Here is an 8,608-nt window from a genome sequence, read left to right as displayed (position 1 = left end):
TTCTTGCAAAGGTACCTTGTACTCACTTTATGAGGTGTGGAATAGAGAGCCGGCCTGGTGCTTTGACTGGCTGAAATTTCCATCCTGCCTTAAACAACCTGGGAAAAGTCGGTGTGATTTATGACGGTAGTTACTGCTACTCTTTGACGTTAGCCAGGAATATTCTCATGCTACCAACCCCCTGCCCCCAACAACATTAAACCCCAAATTGGCACATTTTGAACCACTGTCATTTTTACTTGCCCAGCCATTGGAGCAATTAATTAATTAAATGTATGCAACTAAGGAGCCTTCCTTATAAGCGAGGAGCAAGTGAAAATAGGTGATCACCTTTTTTTTTTTCTAGTTACATCCAATGCAATCTCCAAGACAGGAAGAGGCTACTGCAAGGATACATGGGGTGCGGCTGCCAGGTTGTTTTCATGAATTATTTCCGTGTGTCATGCATGAAAGCCCGTGATCATGCAGCAGGTGCTGGTGTCTGTAACATTCACTGGGGTCTTTCTGTGCCTGTGTTGTAGGTAGTGTGAATCTTCGCAGGAGAGATGAAATTAGGCACACGTGCACACACCCCTCTACCACTCAAAAAGATGCTCCCCAGATGTTTCTGGAAGATTAGGATGCTAGGCATGTGTTTATAAACGGTCACATAGAGTGGATACCTTTACAATCGTTTTGTGCCTTTCTCTTATAGTAGCTTAAAGAACTTCCTTTATATCTAGTATGTGTTTGGGAATGAAAAACTCGTGTTTTGCATAGAGAGTCAAGCCACGTGCATCAGAATGTGGCAGATGTTGACAGGAGACCGATGTTCACGGTCAGATATACCTCCCACTACTGACCGCCCACTCTATCTACTTCTGTCAGTACTTGCAATTCCCCACGTCAGACACCAAAGAAAGCTTTTTGGGAAGCAAATAAATGAGATTAAAATTAGTTGGGCTATGGTGACTCTTCTCTCATTTCCCCCCACCCCATTTTCATTTTTGGGGCGCCTCGGTGGCTCAGTCAGTTAAGCGTCCGACTTCAGCTCATGATGTCACGGTTTGTGAGTTCAAGCCCCTCCTCCAGCTCTGTGCTGACAGCTCAGAACCTGGAGCCTGCTTCAGATTCTGTGTCTGCTTCTCTCTCTGCTCCTCCCCTGCTCACATTCTGTCTCCCTCTTTCAAAAATAAATTAAAAATGAAAAAAAAGTTTATTTTTTCTTCCTCTAATTTTTATTGTGCTAACATCCACATAACATATAGTTTATCGTCTCATCCATTTTAAGTATATAATTTCGTGTATTAAAGACGTTTATAGTGTTGTACAACCATCACCCCCATCCATCTCTGAAACTACTTTCTTCTTGTGAAACTGAAACTCTAAGTGTTAAACACTAACTCCCCATCTTCCCTTGGTCCCAGCTGCTGGCGACCATGATTCTACTTGTCTCTACGATCTTAATTACTCTAAGTTCATTGTTTCAGTGGAATCATACAGTATTTGTCTTTTTGTAAAGGGCTTATTTCATTTTGCATAATGACTTTGAGTTTTGTCCATGCTGTAGCAGGTGTCAGGATTTCCTTTACTCTTGAATCTGTTAATATTCTGTTCTATGTACATACCGCATTTTGCTTAGCCATTCATCTGTTGATGCCCATCAATGGATGCAATGAACATGGGTGTATAAATATCTCTTTGAGACCCTGTTTTCAGTTCTTCTGGGTTGTATATCCAGAAGTGGGATTGCTGGATCAGAAGAAAGTTCTATTTTTAATTTTTCGAGGAACAGCAATACTGTTTTCCGGAGCAGCTGTACCATTTTATGGTCCTTCCAACAGTGAACTAGGATTACAATTCTCCACATCATCACCAGTACTTCTTATTTTTACATCTATCAGCGAACAATCTATCATCATCTATCAACCTTCTATCAGCTATCTATTTTATTTATTTTGATAGTAGCCACCCTAATGGTGTCAAGTGGCAACTCATTATAGTTTTGATTTGCATTTCCCCAATGATTTGTGACGTTAAACATCTTTTCATGTGCTTCTTTTGTATATTTTCCTTGGAGAAAGGTCTGTTCAAATCCTTGGCCCATTTTTTTTTTAATAGTTTATTTTCAAATTGGTTTCCATAATACACCCAGTGCTTCTCCCCACAAGTGCCCCCGACCATGACCATCACCCCCTTCCCCCCACCCCCTCCTCCTTCAGTCCATGATTCGTTTTCAGTATTCAGTAGTCTTTCATGATTTGTGTCCCTCACTCTCCCTAGCTCTCTCTCCCCCTTCCCCTCCCCCATGGTCCTCTGTTAGGTTTCTCCTGTTAGACCTATGAGAGCCAACATATGGTATCTGTCCTTCTCCGCCTGACTTATTTCGCTTAGCATGACACCCTCAAGGTCCATCCACTTTCCTACTAACGGCCATATTTCATTCTTTCTCATTGCTATGTAGTACTCCATTGTGTATATATATATATACCACATCTTCTTGATCCACTCATTAGGTGATGAACATTTAGGCTCTTTCCATGATTTGCTTGGGCCATTTTTAAATTGAGCTCTTTGTTTTTTGTTGTTGAGTAGTAGGAGTTCTCTATATAGTCTGGATATTAATCCCTTATCAGATGTACGATTTGCATGATATTTCCTCTTATTCTCTGATTTACCCTTTTACTGGTTGGTATTATCTTTTGATGTGCAAATTTAAAACAATTCTCATGAAGTTCAATTTCTTTACTTTTGCTTTTGTTGCCTTTTAGTGTCAGAGCCAACAAATCAATGCCAAATCCAATGTTGTGAAGATTCTGTCTCATGTTTTTTTTCTAAATTTTACAACTTTAGGTCTTACATTTAGGACTTTGGCCCATTTTGGGTTAATTTTTGTAGATGGTGTTAAGTAAGAGTTCAGCATTATTCTTTTGCATGTACCAAGTTTCCCCAATACTATTTATTGAAAAGACTGTCTTTTCCCTCATTGAATTGTCTTGTCATCCTTGTAAAAAAATTATTTGACTATATATATTTAAAGGTTTGTTTTTGGGTTGTCTATTTTATTCCATTGGTTCTATATGTCTTTATGCCAGTACCACACTGTTTTGATTACTGAAGCTTGGTAGTAAATTTTGAAATTAGGAGGTATGAATCTTCTAACCTTGTTCTTTTACAAGATTGTTTGGCTATTTAGGGTCCCTTGAGATTACATATAAATTTTAAGGGTTTTTTTTTTTTCTGAAAAAATGAGTCTTTGGGATTTTGATAGGAATTGCATTCAATATGTAGATTGCTTTGGGTATTATTGACATTTTAACAGTATTAAGTCTTCCATTCAATAAATATGGGAAGTCTTCCAATCCATGAACATGGGATACATTTCCATTTATTTACATATTCTTTCATTTCTTTCAGCAACATTTTGTGTTTTTCATTGCACAAGTCTTTTATCTCCTTGATTAAGAATTTGTGTGCTGTAGTAACTGGATAGATTGTTTTTTGTATGTCTGTTAAGTGTAGTTGGTTTATTGTGCTCTGTTCTCTATTTCCTTATTTATCTTCTGTCTGGTTGGTCTCTTCATTATTGAGAGTGCGGTATTAAGGTCTTCAACTATTATTGTAGAACTGTATTTCTCCCTTCAATTCTGTCAGGTTTTGCTTCATATATTTTGGTGGTCTCTCATTAGGTGCATAAATGCTTATAATTATTATAACTTTTTGCTGTATTGAAACGTTTATTATATTATAATATCCTTCTTTGTTTCATAAAGTTTTTGTTTTGAAGTCTGTTTGTCTGATATTTGCATAGCCACTCCTGCTTTCTTTTGGTTACTATTTGCATAGAGTGTCTTTTTCTGTCCTTTTACTTTCAATCTCTTCCTGTCCTTAGATCTAAAATGAATCTCTTGTGGAGAAGATATAGTCAGATCATGTGTTTTTAAAAAAATTTTTTAAATATTTTTTAAATTTATTTTTGAGATAGAGAGAGAGAGAGAGAGAGAGAGAGAGACAATATGAGCAGGGGAGGGTCAGAGAGAGAGGGAGACACAGAATCTGAAGACAGGGTCCAGGCTCTGGTTAGATGTCTGCTCAGAGCCCGCCGAGGGGCTCAAACCCATGAACTGTGAGATCAGGACCTGAGCAGACATCAGACTTAACTGACTGAGCCACCCAGGCACTCCATTATAGCATGTGCTTTTATCCATTCTGCTAATCTCTGTCTTTTGATTGGAGAGCTTAATCCTTTTACACTTAAAGTAATTACCAATACAGAAGACTTACCTGCATCATTTTGCTTTTTGTTTTCTGTATGCCTTAGAGCTTTTTTGTCCCCCATTTTCTGCATTATTGTCTTCTTTTGTGTTCTTCATGTTTTGTAGTGAAATATTTAAATTCCTTTCTCATTTTCTTTTGTGTATATTCTATAGCTATTTTCTTTACAGTTGCCATGGGGATTGCACTTAACATTCTAAATTTATAACACTTGGATTTGAATTTATGCCAGCTTAACTTCAATAACATACAAAATTTTTTGCTCTTTTACAGCTTGGTCCCTTTTGGTTGCTAATGTCATAAAATTACATCTTTATTCATTGTGTGCCCCAAAATATAAACTATTAATTCTTTTAAAAGCATTAATCCCTGAAATTATGTAGAAAATGCAAAGTTACAAACTGAAGTTTGAATTGTAATAAAATTTAATAGTAATAAAAGTTCAGTAGTAATAAAACTAGACAAAAATCATTCTTTAAAAAATATATTAGACTTTAGGTCATGTTCAAAACAAAACTTGGAGTTATAAGCCATTGTATACAATAATACTAGCTCTTATTATTGTTCATGTATTTACCTTTATTGAGATCTCTGCGGGAAATCAAATAACTATGTCCTGGTTAAGGAGATTATAAGGAATGCATTACATGGCTTTCTGGCCATGCTGAAAACAGCTGACTGATATCTAGTTAATGCGTAGTTAGGGGTTGGGTCCTGTCTGTGCTCCCGAATTCCTTAGACCATGTTATCTATGGAATATCTCATCCTGTTCTCCACCCTGTTTTCAGCATTTGCTCTTTTGTGGTCTTGGAAACACCTTGTTTTTACGTACGCTTTCTATAGTTCTTACTGACATGTAGCAGTGGACATATTGCACACTGTTTTCCCTATAATGTGTGCCTAATAAACACGAGGGATTGAGAGCAGCTCGGCGACACTTCCCTTAGCCTCCCTCTCACCTCTTTTGATTTGCATGGACTCTTGAGTAATCGTTTCAGCTGCCCTTGGCTTTGCTGAACAAAGTTGAAAGCTGAACCCACAATTGGTGACCCTGACATGATAAGCTGAACCCATAGGCTTCAAGTTAGTGTCATAATACCCAAGATTTCTTTATCGCCCCCAAAAACCAGAAACCGCCAGGGAGACCGAGTCACGCATACAAAAGCAAAGGGCTTTATTGCGGGTTTAGGCTCACCGGGGCCTAAACTCGGGCTCACAGACTTTACCGGCTTTGTGGTGGATCCATGCTGAGAGCCCCGAACAAAGGTGGGGCAGGGCTTTTAAGAGTTTGGGAAGGGGGAGTTACAGGAATCCAATTATTATTGACAGGTTTATCCAATTACAACATTTAGTGTGTTAACCAATCACAGAGTATAGACCCAGGACCCAGGACCCTCACATAGGGTGTAACTAGCCTTAGGCCTGCCCTTAGGAATGTTAAGGGTATTACAAGGGTGGTCCCTCTTGCCTTGGGCAATGCGTGCCCTTCTATTGTCTCAAACCTGCCGTCCTTACAGTGTTTAGTGTCATTTCATTTCACCCTGCAAGACTCCATTGATTCTTTCTTATGCTTTCTTTCTTTGTCTCTTTCTTTTCTCTTCTTTCTTTTCTTTATGTTAGAGAGAGAGAGAGAGAGAATATGAGCAGGGGAGAGGGGCAGAGGGAGAGAGAAACTTAAGTACTTGGAGCCTGACTTGGGGCTCGATCGCATGACCTTAGGATCATCATCTTGAGCCCAAATCAAGAGTCAGACGCTCAGCTGACTGAGCCACCCATGCACTGCTTCCTTGATTAATACTTTTTCTTTTTTTTTTTCAGTGTGCGACCCACTGCAGTGCCTGCAGCCTACGGCAGAGGCCAGGCCATGGTTCAGGGCCACCTTCGCTGTGGCAGGGGACACTAGGAGAGGCCCAGGGGGATGGGCCTGCCATAAATCCATTCCTTGATTACTTCTTAAAGGGCAGGTCTAGTGGCAATGAAGTCCCTTAGCTTTTGTTTGTCTGGGAGTGTCGCAATTTCTCCTTCACTTTTGAAGGACAGTTTTGCTGGATATAATGCTGTTTCTTTTAATGTTTCTTTATTTTGAGAGAGAGAGTGACCACAAGTGGAGGAGGGCAGAGAGATGGAGAGCGAGAGTGAGAAGGAGAGAGAGAGAGGGAGAGAGAATCCCAAACACTAGCAGTGCAGAGCCCAATGTGGGGCTGGAACTCATGAACCAAGAGATCATGACCTGAGGTGAAACCAAGAGCTAGATACTTAACCGACTGAATGACCCAGGCACCCTGACTGTTTTTTCCCTTCCTTTAAATGGGCCATACTTTACTCTTACTTTTATGCCTTGTGATTTTTTGGGTTAACTGGACATTTGAGTTTAATAACATGGTAACTCTAGCAATCAGATTCTTTTCCTTTCCTAGAGATTGCTGTTTTTGTTATTATTTTTGTTTATTTGATTGTTGTAGGCTGTCTCTGTGCTGGGGATCAGCCTGAGATGTAAAGTTAGGGTCTTCTCAGACCTTTTCTGAGACTTTTCCTGGTTATTCTTGCTTACTTTCTAATTTTACCCAAAAATGCAGTTATTTTTGGGTGCCCTAACCTTTATTTTTAAAAGTTTTTGATGTTTATTTATATTTGAGAGAGAGAGGGAGGGAGAGGGAGTGATAGAGAGAGCAAGCAGAGGAGGGGCAGAGGGAGAGGGAGACACAGAATCTGAAACAAGCTCCAGGTTCTGAGCTGTCAACACAGAGCCTGACATGGGGCTTGAACCCATGAACTGTGAGATTATGACCCAAGCCAAAGTCAGACACTTACCAACTGACCACCCAACCCTTTGAATGCCCTAACCTTTGAATGTCTGGATCCTAAAAGGGGGAAAGGAGACATATGAAGTGGGGGAAGGGCAATGGCTTTTGACATTTTTTTGGAAGTCACTTTAGCTAGAGAGGGACTTGCAACAATGGAGAGATGCAACACTGATGGCCACCTGCCTCTTTGTCTATACCTGGGATTAGAAGCAGCAATCTGTGATTGGAGCACCCATCCTTGATACTTGGAGGATGGGGTCATTTTTGTCCATCTTGGCACCCTTAAACTGCATGCAGGCAGCTCCAGGAGCACGTGCCCAGTGCTGGGGAGTTCCTGTCACGTGGCTGGGGAGGAGAGAAAGATAGTTACTGCCTCCTCAGAGATGAAATTGACTGAATTTAACTACAGTGTACCATATGTCTTCCCCTGGAATTTGCAAGCCTTCAATAAACTCTGGAGTTCCAAAATGGATACATAAGATGGATTCTGGCAGGTGCAAGTGTCATCTAGGTGAGGAGAGAGTCCCCGTGCTTCCTATTCCACCGTATTCTCAGAATTTCCCCCTCCTCTCATTAGAGATTAGCTCCTTGTGATGTATCTCACAATTGATGCTACGTGTCAGGACCTTCTTGTTAAGAGACTTTTTAAAAAATGTTTATTTATTTTTGAGAGAAAGAGAGACAGAGGATGAGCAAGAGAGGGGCAGAGAGAGAGAGAGAGGGAGACACAGAATCTGAACCAGGCTCCAGGCTCTGAGCTGTCTGCACAGAGCCTGATGTGGAATTCGAACTCATGAACCATGAGATCATGACCTGAGCCAAAGTCAGATGCTCAACTGAGTGAGCCACCCAGGCGCCCCTTTGTTTAGAACTTTTGCTCTCAAGTATTCCAGTGCAATTAGATCAATCAGTTATGATTGCACGGAATTTTTTTAAAGCATTTAAGAGCAAATCATTTGCTCTTAAGGGATAATATGTCCTTTGTTTCTAAAGGCAAAAACAGTTCTAGTCCTGGTGAAAACTCATTCTTGATTTAATAATCATGATATGTCTGTTGCTCAGCCTTAGTCTATATCAAAGCTTCAAATAGAGGAGTTGAAAGAGTGATATGCAATTTTTGGAAATATTCTATACTTTTCAGCCAAACTAGATTATGTAATCTTGATAGATTCCATACACTTAACATTATGCTTTATTGGAAAAAACGTTGTTTCAGTAGGAGAATGCAATTCTTATCTCAGCTTGAAATCCTAAGTTGCATCTCCCTTGCCTGTGCTTTGGTTCAGTCTTTCTTGACCTCATCAGTGTAATGATCTCTCTTTTCTCTGAAATTTCACTGCATTTAATCATTCTTTTATGACATTTAGCATGCCCTCTTTTGTACTAGTGGTATTTGTGTTTGTGTTGTAATAGACTATAACTTAACAGGGATCACCAAATGCTCTCCAAAAATATGCTACTTTGGCATAAGAATTATTTTGAATCAAAGTTTATTCGAGTTCCTGAAATCCCTTATCTTCCTGAAAGCGGAACGTCCTAAAATAACTCAG

At 39.8% G+C, this 8,608-nt stretch overlaps 1 non-coding gene across 1 annotated transcript; it reads right to left on the bottom strand.

Moving 5' to 3' along the window:
• Positions 1–6,069: 6,069 nt before the first annotated feature.
• On the bottom strand, positions 6,070–6,200 carry LOC115305847. Its single transcript, XR_003915034.1, has one exon. It is a non-coding gene; the product is annotated as a small nucleolar RNA SNORA42/SNORA80 family (small nucleolar RNA).
• Between the last annotated feature and the right edge of the window lie 2,408 nt (positions 6,201–8,608).

The sequence above is a fragment of the Suricata suricatta genome, chromosome 10 (genome assembly GCF_006229205.1).
Source record: "Suricata suricatta isolate VVHF042 chromosome 10, meerkat_22Aug2017_6uvM2_HiC, whole genome shotgun sequence".
NCBI classification, from domain to species: Eukaryota; Metazoa; Chordata; class Mammalia; order Carnivora; family Herpestidae; genus Suricata; species Suricata suricatta.
Note: the sequence above shows the minus strand (reverse complement) of the source record. Positions and strands in the feature narration are given on the sequence as shown.